Source organism: Drosophila mojavensis, unplaced genomic scaffold (genome assembly GCF_018153725.1).
Source record: "Drosophila mojavensis isolate 15081-1352.22 unplaced genomic scaffold, ASM1815372v1 contig_19, whole genome shotgun sequence".
NCBI lineage: Eukaryota > Metazoa > Arthropoda > Insecta > Diptera > Drosophilidae > Drosophila > Drosophila mojavensis.
The window spans coordinates 4,662,083-4,676,987 of NW_025318726.1; the positions used below are offsets into that span (position 1 = coordinate 4,662,083).

The 14,905-nt window shown below is 38.4% G+C and overlaps 1 protein-coding gene across 4 annotated transcripts in view; it reads left to right on the forward strand.

Annotated features, from left to right (window-relative positions):
* Nucleotides 1–7,639: 7,639 nt before the first annotated feature.
* LOC26527286 overlaps nt 7,640–14,905 on the forward strand; it is a 39,463-nt gene continuing 32,197 nt past the window's right edge. Inside the window, exons 1-2 of one of the 4 annotated variants that reach the window (XM_044007690.1) lie at nt 7,640–8,585; nt 9,634–9,719. The gene's annotated coding sequence lies outside the window, so the exon portion shown is untranslated. The remainder of the gene's footprint in view (nt 8,586–9,633; nt 9,720–14,905) is intronic. The other 3 variants (XM_044007688.1, XM_044007691.1, XM_044007689.1) reach the window with 3 other exon arrangements.

Here is a 14,905-nt window from a genome sequence, read left to right on the forward strand (position 1 = left end):
TGCAATTGTGAAAATGTTATTAAAGCCAATGTTCTAAGATTCCAATTGTAAATTTATACCTTTTCCCGATAGTCGAGGCCCGGTGAGTATGAAAAATATTCGGAAATGTAAGCAATTAAAAAAATTGTAGTCGGGTATTCGATACTTTTTATTCCGATTGAACTTGATTTTAAGATAGATGCAGTTATGGAATTATTAAATGCCATGTAAACTTAAATAATATTAATAACAGTCAATGCGATGAATTGAGCCACTCCTTCCGTATGTTGAATCGATTGTTTGAATTGCTCAGTGACAGGCCTACAATGTGATATACGAGTACATTTTTGTATTCTAATTAAACGCATTCTCTTATTATCGATAAAAATCGATACTTCTTTTGTTATGTGATTAGATGTTATTAAACCAAAGTCCATTTAGAACAAAAGTTATTCAACAACCAACGAAAGCATTCGCTGTGCAGTGGGCAGAGGGCGTGCTTCTACGTGTATGCGCCTGTGTGCGTGTATATGTGTTTTTATGGTATATATGTATAAAGTATGCTTGGAATGTTGTCCGCAGGGTTCAGGGCGAAATGTCGCTAAATGCCGACTAAAGTACTTTAACTTGTTTTAAGCACACCATAAAAAGCTCAGCTTTTTCTTAAACGAAGATAAATATATGGACTATGAAATTCAATATGCGAAAATTACTGTTTAGTATGGTAAATTTTATATTTAAAATATATACTAAATATAAGGGAGGCATACGTACGTTGCATTGGTTTCAAAGAGACGTAACAAGATGTGTATGACTTTTGCCTATGGAATTTGGTTTTGATGAGAGCACGTGACATCAAAATATGTTATCCTTTAATAAAAGATGAGACAGAATGAGTAGCAGACCGGAAAGAAAGGCAAGGTCTGCATATAACACATATGCACGGACTCAAAAATGAAATGTTAACTTATGATAAGATTTGAACTTCAATTATATTCATAAGGCCTGAGGGTAGAAAACATATTCTGCCTTATATACTTGCACTTGGTTATATGTAACTGAAATATACACAGATTTTTAAGTAATCGGCATTGAGGGGATGCAAAATATGCGCACAAAGGAAATGCCATAAAATGCACCCCGTTATGTAAACATTGGCATTCCCCTCTGCGAAGCTTGAAAGATGGTGAAGTAAAGTGAAGTAAAGTGTTTCCCTGCGACTTAATGCGTTTTTTATGTTATGTACAAGGAGCGCGTATTCGTATCTATCGAACTCTATTTGGTTTCATAGGGTGGCGCATAGCAGATATTTGCTTTGAAGTCGAATGCAATTATCGCACCCCTAGCCGAAATTTACTTCAGGTCTATTTTTAGCAATGCGACCACTTGAATTGTTTGCCAATGTAACAAACCCAATCGACTTTTACTTTTCAAAACCTTTCGACCAAAAAATATCTTATATTTATATTCTAACTTGTACTTGATTTTAGCCCACCTCAGTTGGATGTGAATAAAGGCTTTATCTATCTTCACATATTGCAGGCGGAGAGCAATTCGCACATCTCATATGCAAGATATTTTCTTCTTGTCGGACATAATGAAATCATATGGATATGCATGAGATGGACATAAGTCTGTAATCCTATAATGCCATACAAATCGAAAATCATTCAACCATCCCCAACTCATGCTGAAACGAAACTGAACGAGTATACATAGTATCCTTAAAATGTATTTTGCTTCTTTGTAGGCAGGAATGTGTAAACTTATATTTTGTATACTCATTCATGAAGTGAAAGTGAAAGCTAGGAGTGTAGCAATTCAGGAGAACCAGGAGAGCCAGTAGCCTCTATAGTTACAGTTAAAGAGCTCAAAATTTAACGACCATATTCATAATGACCTTGTTTGGTGATTTACCAAAAATTATTTATAATCACAAATTGGAGATGAGGCAAATCGAAAAATATATATCCTGAAAAGTTTTGCAGCTGGCGGTATTCTATTAATGAGTATTCTACAGTCAGACTAGGGTTACCATCTGGGCCGGAGGTCAATCCGGGACGGTTGATGACTACCAAAAAACACTTTCACAATTTGCGTTGTGTGCAGGAATTGCATACAGGAATTATGCTATTCTGAATACCTCCGAATAACAACACGAGAGTACGTTTATTGCAAAAACTGTACTATCTTATTTGCGCTGCTTTTCTTAAAAGAATACGTTAACTGTCAAAAATCTCATCAAGTTGGCATTTTCAGTTGCATTATGTCAAAGTGACGCTATTTTACCCTGAACCCATTGAATATGGGAAATCAGGGTATAATGGTTTTGTTAAAAGTATGTCACAGGCTGAAGAAGGCGTGGCAGACCCCACAAAGTATATATTTTCTTGATCAGGGCGACGAGCTGAGTCGATTTAGCTCTGTCCGTCTGTCTGTCCGACCGTCCGTCCGTTCGTATGTATTAACGCGTCGATCTCAGAAGATATAAGAGACTTGAATTTCCTAGGTTCGTGTATATCACGCGGACATCTAGCTTTTCTCTAAATATCGATTAAAAACCTTATCGAAAGCTAGTTATTTAATTATATCTCCTACACTTTTAGAGCTAGAGCAAACATTATGAAGTTTTTCAGGTGTGACAAACACAACAATCTGCTTAGGTGAATGTAAAGAGACAATGCGTAATCATAGCGATTAATTAATATGGGGCTCTTCAATTGACCGAATGAGATAGATATCGATTATCTGAGATAAATTTAAATTTACGCGCGATATCTAATTGAAATAAATTAAAGTCTTTAACCAATATACCTAGATGCACAGACAGGCGGTCACACATGCTTTTTGGCTTGTCTGAATGTATTTAGAGAACATGTATGTATCTTTACCGATTCAATATCCGAATTAAGTATATTATAGTCAAGGAGCAGTGGACTCGTTCTGTCATTGGAGTTATGAAATAACCTTATTATGCCTACTAGTCAATTGTCTTACAAGCTAGAAAAATTTGGATACTATTGGCAGTCGTGCTCTCATTTATTTTTAAAAGGAAACAAGAAACACATGAATATTGTTTTAAAGCTTTGCATATATAAGATATAAACAAATTTTTGTAATGAGGAATTTTATTTAATCATTTAAAGGTCACTATTTTGATAGACTAACATTTTGAATACAACTTATAATGTACAATAAAAAGTCGAATAAAATAGGTGCGTAAATGTCATGTGAAATAACTGAATACATAAAAAAATTCAACAAAATTCAATATTACCTATTCATATTGATAAATAAAAGATAATACTTAATATTACTAGAGGAGCTTAAATAAATTAGTAAACAATTCTTGAACCATGTCTTATGGCTTTTATGGCAAGCGATTTTATTTCTACCTTTCAGTAGTTAAAAAAAAAAAAAACCAAAACAGTTTGGAATATACTTGGGCCTACTTTAGTGCTTATGATCCACAATTTGATTCTTTTCAGTTCCTGGGTATTTCCTTTCGCTACGTTGTTTCTTCCTTTAGCGCTGCAGAAAATATTTTAATAAAGATTCTTCAATTGTTTAGCCCTCAGTACATTGAATATTGGAAATAGGACAAAAACATGTATATTACAGGCATGGAGGAGGAAGGCGCGTTTCGCACTATTAAGTATATCTGAATATACCCGGATTCGGATGGTCATTCTTTGTCCGTTTGTATCAGAAAAGCTGAAAATCTTAAAATTTTAATTTAATGAATGAATATATATGGATGGATAGTTAATGTTTAAAGCTTTCGAAATAACGATTTTTGTATTGATCTTACAGATTTTTTATTACTGGGATTTTTTATCCATTTTTCTCGTCCGCCAATTTGTATAAAACGAATTTCAAAGACCAAAGGCTTGGGCTGTCATTATTACGCCCGGATAGTTTAAGTTAAAAAGTGCACTTAGAAAAAAATGTATTTAGCCATTAATTTCCCTTGAGCCACTTCGAAGTAAGCAGCGCTCTTTGCATGGTTTACGGTATCTCCTGGTCGGTTATTCGTGGCTGGAGCTGAGTTACTTATTTGTGTAACCGATTTATGACTTCGTTATCATTAAATTATCATTATCATTGATTTGATTTGATTCTATCTGCGCACGGCATTGCCAGAAGACAACTTTATTCCATTAGTCACCATTATGAAAAAATCCATATTTATTTGAAGATCAATTGTGCACTTTCCCCCCATATTTGACGGCCAACATTTGCACAATTCTTTTGAGTCTCTATTACTTTTGGTTCACCTTCCTGGAAACCGATGGCAGTGTACAGTTATGGACTATACGCTGTCTACCCTATCCTTTTTACGATCTTTCAATAGATATCTCTAAATCTGTTTTAATTGTACACTTTACTTATTGAGAAGAGGTAACCGGGTAGAATCTTTTCGTTCTGTGCATACATACAGAGAGAGAGAGAGAGAGAGAGAGAGAGAGAGAGAGAGAGAGAAAGAAGAAGAAAGAAAGAAAGGGAGAGAGATATAAAGAAAGAAGAAAGAAAGAGAGAGGGAGAAAGACATAGAGAAATCAGGACGACCAACTGAGTGGACTTAGCCCCGAGTTCCGTGAGTCTGTCCGTCACAATCTATTACAAGTCTTAATAAACTGGACGCAGATCAATTAACAAAAAAAAAAAAAAAAAATGAAATTCACTTGAAAATGTAGGCAGCATATAAACACTTGATATTTTCTAAAATATATTGAAAATTTGATTAAAATCCTTAAGCAATAGACAATTGACCAAGCGGTCACATTTTTCCTAACTGCTAATTTCCAGCTGCTCCTTGAGTTCCGCTATTTTATGAAGTGTACATTGATTTTTGACAAATATGATTGTGAAAGTGCAAGTTCGAAAATAATTATAATATCTATGATATCTTCTATTCGGGAAACCGCTCTTGAAGCTTTCTTACCTGATTAAATGTAGTATTAATTGTCTACAGTCTATACGTTTTCCAGAAACACATTTGATATAATAAAATGAAATTGGGATTCGATCCGATTCGTGTTTCTTGTATTCAGCTTATGCTTGAGCTTCACCCGTCTCGAATAGGTGAAAGGTATAACAATAAATATGTTCGATGGAGTTCATGTTTCACATAAAACTGTAGCATTTGAATATATATTTTTGGTGTCGGCTAAAAAGCCATTGATATCGAGCTAATTTGTTCTCGGCTTATCTACATCCAACCGATTTTAGCCATGGAAGGCGTTAAAATAAATGTTTTTAGGCGACCATCTTGTCAATGTTATTATACCCTGAACCCATTTTCAATGGGAAATCAGGGTATAATGGTTTTGTTGAAATGTATGTAACAGGGAGAAGGAGGCGTGGCAGACCCCACAAAGTATATATATATTCTTGATCAGGGTGACGAGCTGAGTTGATTTGGCCCTGTCCGTCTGTCTGTCCGTCTGTCCGTCTGTCCGTCTGTCCGTATGTATGAACGCGTCGATTTCAGAAGATATAAGAGCTAGAGACTTCAAATTTTTTTTAAATGTCCGTAATTACAGCGCGCATATCAAGTTTATCATTAAAAATCGATAACTCATCTCGATCTTTTTTTATCGATAAAAAACCTTATCGAAACCCAGTTATAAAATTATATCTTCTACACCTTTATTGCTAGAGTCTCCAAATTTTTAATGTATGCTTATATGCAATTTATACAGTTTCGGTTTTTGTTAAAATTTACCCCCACCTCTAAATTCACCCCCTCACCCTCACTTTTGTAAAAAGCGTATTTCAAATACTAGAGACTTGTGCTTTGGCAATTACATGCATATTCATGTTATAATCATAATCTAAAAGTTTCATGAAGATCGTACGTCCAAAAAAAAAGTTATTAAACAATTAAGTTCTCATAGTAAGCGCACACTGCAGCCCATGCGTGTTTATGCGTGGTTGCTTGTATGTGTATGTGTGTGTGTATGTGTGTGTGTGTATGCGTTTGTGTCTGTATGCGTGTGTGTGTGTATGTGTGTCTGTATGCGTGTGTGTGTATGTATACCTGTATGTGCGTACGTGCGTGTGTGTGTGTGTGTGTGCGTGTTTTTGTGTAAGCTGAAAGTCGCGAAAAAGTATTGAAATATCTATTGCTCCAAGGGTTCAGGGGATCTCGTAGTCGAGCAGTCTCGACTAGAGCTTTCTTACTTGTTTTATTCTTTTCATTTGTATTTTTTATTATATATTTGTGTGTGTGTGTGTGTGTGTGTGTGTGTGTGTGTGTGTGTGTGTGTTTGCCTTGCCTCCCAAATTCAATACGATTCGATGTGGTAATCAAAAGATAAACGGGTGATGGATGCGCACTGGGAACTGAACCCCAATTCCGATTCAAGATAAGAGCTGGTGGTGGTGGAATCTAGACAGATTGCTTTCGTTTCTGCTAATTTCGGGTACAGAACGGAATGCAGAAGGAATAACAATCAAATGAATTCAGGAAGAGAAAAAACAACAGCAACAGCAACAGCAACAACCACTTCTATGCGAAACTGAAACTCAAAATTGACTCGTCGCTGATGCCGATGTCGTCAGCAGCGAGTTTACAGACGCACACACGCACAGTAGAATGCACATACATATAGTCGCACACATGGAAAGGCAAAGTATATACAGATCTCCGTCGCCGACGCGTCGCTGACTCGTTTCGCACATAAAGATACAAATGTATCTACAGCAGACAGCAAATGGCGTATATAAAATGATTGGGCCTGCGTCTGTGTGTGTGAGTGTCAGTCGCTTCGTGCGAGTGCGAGTGCGAGCGTGAGTGCTCTGGTGGTTGTTTTCATGTGCGGCTGTGTGTGCGTGTGAGTGCGCGCGCGAGCGAGACGGAGCGAGCCGAGTGCGCGCAACAGAAGAAGAGGGCAGCTGCCAACGCGTTTTATTGCCCATCGCTGTGCCTTTTTGCTTGAACTGCTGCTTCTCTGGCTTTTCATCTTTTCACCGCCAGCCGGCGACGGCAGTGGTGCTTGCTGCTGGCATGTGGTTGCTCTCAGCTTTCTGTTCGTGTCCGTTCTCATTCTTATTTCCATTCGTACTCTATCTCTCTGTCCTCTGTCCTCTGTCCTTTGGCGTTCTGGCAAACGTAAGTGTTGCGGCCGCTGCTTCTGCTGTGGGTTTATGACCTTTTTCATTTTTTTTTTTGTCTAACTAAGCAACGCAACGCTGTCATCATCATCCACATCCCCATCCATATCGCACACACACATGCATATATACATGCCTGCATGGGCTAGCCCTGGCAAGTGAGGCAAGTGAAGCATTCACTCCGGCTCTCAACCACCGTCAAGCGACACCTTTTCCCCTTCGCGGAACGCGTCCGTTCGTCTGTCTCAGTATCTGATTGCTCTGGCTGTTGACGTTGTGCCGTGGCTGCGGCAGTGGCTCTGTCTGAGGCTGTTGCTGTTGCTGTTGCTGTTGCTGCTGTTACTGTTACTGGCGGCTCTGTCTTCCCGTATACTCACTCTCATTTGACGTTGCTGTTGCTTTTTGCTTCGTTCTTGTCTCGACGCCACTTCGTGCGCCGACTGCGCTTCCACAACCTTCGCCTTCGCCTTCGCCTCGGCGTCAACATCGACATCGACATCGGCAGTGGCAGTGGCTGCGGCTGCGGCTGCGGCTGCGGCAGCCATTGACTGAACTGTCAAACTGAACAGCAAATATTATTTTTTGGACACTTTGCTCTCAGGTCGACGCCGCGTAAAGCAGACGTCCTGCTCCACACACCATCCGACAATTGATAGCTGCTTAGCAAGCGGGCTTCGAGAAGCGGACAAGAATGCTCGATAGCCAAATCGGGGTCGAGGTTTCCAATTTTCCTGAGGTGTCGCATTCGCAGTCAGACAGTAGAAGGCGAAGCCCGGAGCCCGTAGCCCGTAGCCCGGAGCCCGGAGCCTGCACGGCTGCCATTGTCCATTGTCTGTGCGTCCAATTGTGCAAATTGAAAGAAAAAATGAAACAAAACAAGAAAATGAGAATGAAAATGAAAACGCAAATGCAAATAAAAACGTGCTGTAAATCAACTCGAGCCGGTTCGTGTGCTGTCCAAAATAACAGAATTAATTATAATTTCGACAATGAAAGAAAAGGAACGCTCTGCTCCAGCGCCCTTCGCCCAACTGTGAGTGCGCCCATACACACATCCGCACACACATACACATCCGCACACTCATACATGCATATCTAAATGTGGATTACAATTTCGCGTGTGATTTCCAAGCCAAGCTAAAAGTTGACGTTAACAATACTTTCGGGTCGGCTCGAAGTGCCGTTGGCTTGCCTTGTTTGTGCTTTGCTTTCCGATTCTGTAATGCTTCGCGGTCGCTGCTCTTGGGCTGGTTCCCGGGACCATCCGTGCTTTGTGCTTCTCCCAACCTGCGTCTGTCCGTCCAGCGAGTCGCGTTCGTCGGTTTCTCTGGGCGCTGGGCGTGGATTCAATTATACTGATTTGTTGCCGCCATTTTTGACATTTCGGACGTTAATAGTGGATCTGATTTATCGTACAATGCTTCTCGTGCAAGTAACTTATATCCAACTGCCTCGGCTGACTCCTCCAGGTGACTATAAAAATGTGCGTAAGTAAATGTATAGTATAGTGGTATATATATACTTGAGTGAGGCTGTAGCTATTTAAAAATGAGAATTAGGCATATTCCCAATAATTCTACTCTAATACTACACGGCTCTTGACACTGGGCAAATCAAAGAAAGAGATGAGTGGACGGACGGACGGTCGGATAGGAAGGCTGACATTTCCGAAACAATTGTAGTCATAGAGCCTTTACAATAAGCTTATCATATCTAATGAATGGTCCGTCAATAATAACACCAATAAAACTACGCAAATGCTACACAATATTCACTCAACTTTGATACCTGGCAAAGCAGAGTAACAGATGAATAGACGGACGGACGGACGAACGGACAGTAAAGCTGACATTTTGGGTACAATTGTAGTAAACGTACTAACACACAGATATTACTTAGCTGCGGTACATTCATTTTTAGATAGAGTTAAATTAAATGAATATAAAAAAGAGCATTAATAAGTCGTACAATTGATATGTTGCGAGGCGTTACTGATAGTTATATGAAAACTAGAAAAATAAGTATAATAAGAATGTTTCATCTCAATCCATTTCATCAACACTTTTCTCCAATCTTATATACTCACTGAGCATTGCTCATTTCTGAGCATTGCCATTTCTGAATTTTATTTTTATATAATATACATAAGATATGTAACTATCCATAAGTATATGTAGACTTTTTACTTCCCCAAAATGTATATAAAACTAGAAAAAATTGCAACTGCTGATATTAAAATAATATTTAGTTGCTGATTATAAAATTAAGTCAGAAAATGATGTGAGCGAATATTTGCTTAATTTATCAACATAAAGCTATGCCGTCGGCGAAAATGGCAAATTAATATTCTAATCCTGCTGCGAAATAAGTTTGTCAAGTAAACATATTCCACAAATTGTACAACATGTTGAAAAGTTTGGGCCAATTCGTTCCACAGAGTTGCATATAGAATAATTGAATTATCATTCCATTAAAACATATTTGATATGAGTATAATCTAGTTTTGAGATTAATCGACAACCATTTTCTTTGTAGTTGTAGATCTACGAAGTACGAAGACGAAGTAGCCAACGTCTTGTCAAGAAGATAAATATGCTATATAAAAAACAAATTCTGATGAGGTAAGTTGTATTCATTAAGTATTGAATTATATGAATCATTAATAAAAATCTGAGTGAATATTTAGTCTAAAACTATTTAAATACTTACTTACATTTCTGTTTCACTTATAATACTGTTTACTGTTATGTTGCCAATAAGCTATGAACCTATTCAATTACGAATAGATATAAGTATATAAATTACAGAGAAAAATTAACATATGTTAACTCATAAAATGACAGACGTTGAGGCCTGGCTGCAAAATGTTGAGCAGCCAGAGATCGGAGGCGCGCAGTGGCTGCTTTCCATAGGGAAAACGGGAATCGTTCAATGTGAGACAGGTAGCAGAGAGTGAGGAAAGGGTTAGCTCGGTTGCACTTTGAATGATTTATGATCCTACGAGCTGAGGAACGACCTTTCGCGTTGCATTCAAGCGAACGAATGACGCAAAATGCGATCCGGGGCACGGCATTTGGTTGTGGCATATTTTCGGCTAATGACGGTCCGAGATTTCTTCGGACTGGTGTGGTCCAGCGAAAGCGTGAAGACGGGTTCTTTTATGGGCACATCATAAAGCACCCGCCTCAGCAGCTCCGGTTTCCAAATATTTTGATTTGGACAAAGGCCGAGCAGAAACCACAGAAAACACACAGCAGGACATCGAATTTGGGAAAAAGGATTCGAGAAATGCCAAAATGCAAATAGAAGGGAAGGAGGTTATGCAACACGCACACATATGTACATACATACGTACGTATATGCATTTGTCACGCTCTCTGACTAATTGAACACCCATTGAATGCAAAAGCAAAAACCAATTGACTGACGTGTAGAACATCATGTCCCTGCCATAGTTTTATTTCCATTCCCATTCCCATTCCCATTCCCATTCCAAGACAGCCGCTCTTCGCCCACAGACATAATCGTCATAAATAAGAGTTCAGCATTTGAAATGCGTGAGTGTGTGTATAAGCTTAATATTCAACGAAAAGCCAAGCAGGGTGAATTAGGGTGAGCCCATACGCCGCGAGCTTCCCTTCGGGCGTGTCTCGCATACATGTGCCCCCTCCTTGGACAGGGCTGAGGCTGAGGCAGAGGCAGAGGCGATGAGAGTGAGACGCTGAAATCCTAATGCGCGACATAGGCATACGCTGAGGCTCCTCCTTGAGAGTCGCGGACAGTGCTCAAGCTGGTGTCGGGGCGTAGGTATCAGTTGGCTTGGAATCATGTAATTTATTCTGACACTTTCATAAGACGAATCCCAACTCTTGGCAACAAAGCAAGACATTATCGCCGCATAATTAATGCCACATGTTGCAACTCGGCGCGGCGCGGAGTGTTGAAAGTGTGGGCGGGGGAGAGAGGGGGCGAAAGGGGAGCGGCCGCTGGCAGTGCACCGCGACATAAAAACATCCAGACATCTCGATCTGAGGGCGCTGTCGCCGTCGTTGTTGGCGGCACCAAGAAAAATCATAAAGCCATTCGAGTTTTAATTACCTTGCTAGAGCGTCGGCCCCAAGAGTCATTTCCATATTGAGCGCTGCTCATTTGAATAAATTTATAAAAATGTTAATCAGCGACGGGAAAACCCACTGGAGCCAACCCAAGCCGCAAGTCCCAAAACCCAACCCAACCCACGCAGCTGCCCCACTCCATTCTAACTTCATTTTATTCACAATTTCCATCTCGCTCTCTGCTTGCCTCTCGTCCCTTGCTTTCTTTCCATTTGCGCTTTGTCTTCCATATTCGCCGGCAAGGCGCATGCGTCGCTCTGGCGATGCGGCAGAGGCCATTAAAAAATGGGCGGAGCTAAGGTCGCCATAGTCAAGGGTTCAACGCACAGACGCCGTGGTAAAATTCGGTTGTCTCGACCTCAGAGACTTGTCCGCCGAGCAATGGTGAATATGGAACGTGCTGGACTTGCATATCTATGTATATACAATTTCATACATACATACGTACATCAATTCCCATCATCAACTCGAGTATAAATATGTAGGTGTGCATATTCTGAGTGGACTGCGTATGCTCTGTAAATTTATAGAGCTGACAAGATTTTTAAATTGTAGCAGCTGTAATAAAATAGAAAATTCTTCGGTATTTAGCAAAATGAATTAATTCATATTGTATTAATATATCATTTTATTATATTATATATAAGCATATAGCATAGCAGAAGATGTTGGCATTTTAAAATATTGAATTCCTGCAGAATAACCTTTAGGTTTACTCTGGAATGACTCATAAGCTGATTACTCAAAGCCATCATCGATCAATCAATATACGGGAGAAATAAATACATTTATAGGTAAAATCATGCAATTATTATCTGATTCTCGTATTGACAAAATCAGACACTAAATTATAGTTTTATATTCTGTTCATTACCCTTATCATTAATCAATAAAAATAATACCTATCAAAATATTACATAAAACTGGAAGATAAATTCAATCGATTTCACAAAAAAATTTTTTGAATATTAATCATAACTAACATTTTAAAATCTTATTGTTTGTTCTTAACCATTGAAACTATCGTAGTTCACTTTACTTTTTTACTGGTGACCCTGAGAGTATAGTAGTGTTGATAAAGTAGTGAATTTATCGGATTGTTCGGATTTCTATTTACAATTACTTTGAAAATCACACGTTTCTATAATCAGCGGATTTAATAGTTTCACAGTCGCATTGCTGATTTCAGTACTAATAATCAGCTGCGGTATTAAAAATAGCAGTACGACTACTATAAATAATAAATAAATAGCAATAAATAATCAATAAGAAAGGCTAAATAACTCCATATGGTTATCTAAATAAATAACATTACATATTAATTAATAAATATTAATTGCTTTCTAAATGCTCTGCTTAGCATTAATATTCAATAGCTATGAAAATGTGCGCCAAATTCTAGATAAATAAATAAAGCAATAAAAATACCTTACAATATATTATTTTAGCGTGAAATTGGAAGCATCAGACAATCACACATAGCTGTAAATACTAATTTTCGAACTGAAAGTGAAAATTACCTTTAAGCAGTGTCCATTTTTCTGTCTGCCCGTCCACCTGTCCGTCGCAGCTCAAACCAACTCGCCGCGTCTAGTTTCAAGAGTTACGATTTGGTATATATACGTTAGCCCAGTATAACGATTTATACGGAACTCTAATTTATGGGTCAAGCAAATCTGATAGTACTATGTATATCTAGTCTAGCCGAAACGTACGTGCAACGTACAAATTCATCATAAGTCGACAAAAGAATTATGTATCCATATATTAGAGTAAAATGATTAGTAAAGATTAGTAAAGGCGGAAATGTGGAATTCATAAATCCATAATACAACAATAACCCTAAAAATATGTCGTTCATACTTCCAGAAATATGGAAAATGTGAAAATGAATATCTGGCACAGTTCAGTCTGCTTACGCCTTATATCAATTTCGACGCTTAAATAACGTTACTCTAGATACCTTCTAAGAATTGGTGGAGAAGATTATATAGTCACACCTGTTCAAAGCGCGGAAACAGCATATTCAATATTGAAATAGTGAAAGGAACAGTCCAGTTACCGCTGAATTCTTCCTGATTGCTTAGACAAGCGAGTTTCAGCTATTTCTCGACTGATAATGAGTATTCTGTAGTCGGTAGGCCCTGACTGCAAATTAATTTTTTTCGATTCGTTTTACAATGACAGTTAAATATTTCCGACGCAGCCTATTAAAGCTTATTATTACATATTTTTTGGAATTATTATGGGTAAGCGATCAGTCGAATATAATTTAAAGAAAGTTGAAAGAAATATTTGAATACAATTTTAAAATTAATGTTTGAACGTCAAGAAAATCAACAAATTGTTTAATGAAAATGTTCTGATCGACGAATGTGCAAGATAATATATGCAACTCTAAGAATTCGATGTCCTATCGGAGTTCAGCACAGTTCAGTAGCCAGGTCACACACCCCCGTGCGGAGCGACCTCTGGTGTTGTTGGCCTGGCGCTGTACATGGTACGATGAGCTGTAGATGGCGTCGCTGTCAATAGAACAAATACAAGCGCATGTTTTCGGTTAGCAGTCGCTCTCTTCTCTCTTGCACTCTCTTCGGTTCACGCACACAAGCAAACATTCTGAAATGCAGCTGTGTTGGTGCCTCTGATTCGATTGTGGTGGTGTCGCAGCGGTCTCTATGGGATTCTGAGCAGAGCCATTTTCCGGATCGCATTCCGAAACATTCCAGAAAAACGTCCAATAGACAGAGCAGAATCTGAATGGGATTTGATATGAGACAGATTTTACAATATGTAAAATGTTTTTGTAGGTATGGCCTGTTAAAGTTCACATTAGAAAATCGTGTATCCAATTAGCTTTTCCTTTTAACTTGACATTATTTATTGAGCATCTTTCTATTTCCTTTCTCTGTCGAATGATTTACGATTATGAATTACGAGCTATGTTCAATAAACTAATTTTGAAAGCTGTCAAGAACAACGAACACGTGCTATGAAACAAATGAATTTAAAATACAAATTTGTTTGTTCAATCGCAGAATAAAAATAGAGAAACTTCAATTGACATGGGAAACTATTTACGAACTCTGACTGAGCCCCGATAGGCCCTGCCCAAAAGTCAAGTAGTCCATAAATTGCAGCAGCAACAAGTCTAGAATTTTAAAACAAAAACCAGCAGATTACAAATGAAAATGCCCGATGAATCTCAAGTGCTGAGCGAGGGATAAGTAGAATTTCATATCAACTGAAAGACGGGGGAAATTAATGAAAATGTAAAAAAACAAAATGGAAATACTTATCATAACCAAAATCCAATGCAGGCTGACAAGTGGATAGCTGGAGAGAATTATTTGACAAATGATTGCTCAGATCCTAAGTGCTCTTTTATGGAAGGACGAGAAGGATGCATACATAATCAAGACCTCCATTATGCGTCTGTCAAAATATGGTTGAAAGGGAAGTCATAACTAACTTCGTGAATTGGAAATTGTCAGGCACTTGATTGAGCAGCTAAAAACCTTTAAAATCTTGTGCCATAACGAGATTCGGTTGGAATATATTTGGAATATTTGTAGGCTTCGTACTGCCAAATTAAGTAATTTTGAATTAATGGCTCCCTCGAGCAACGATGCGTTAATGAATATATTTCTCGGGCTATCAAATAATTATAAATCCACACGCATGCCGCTCAG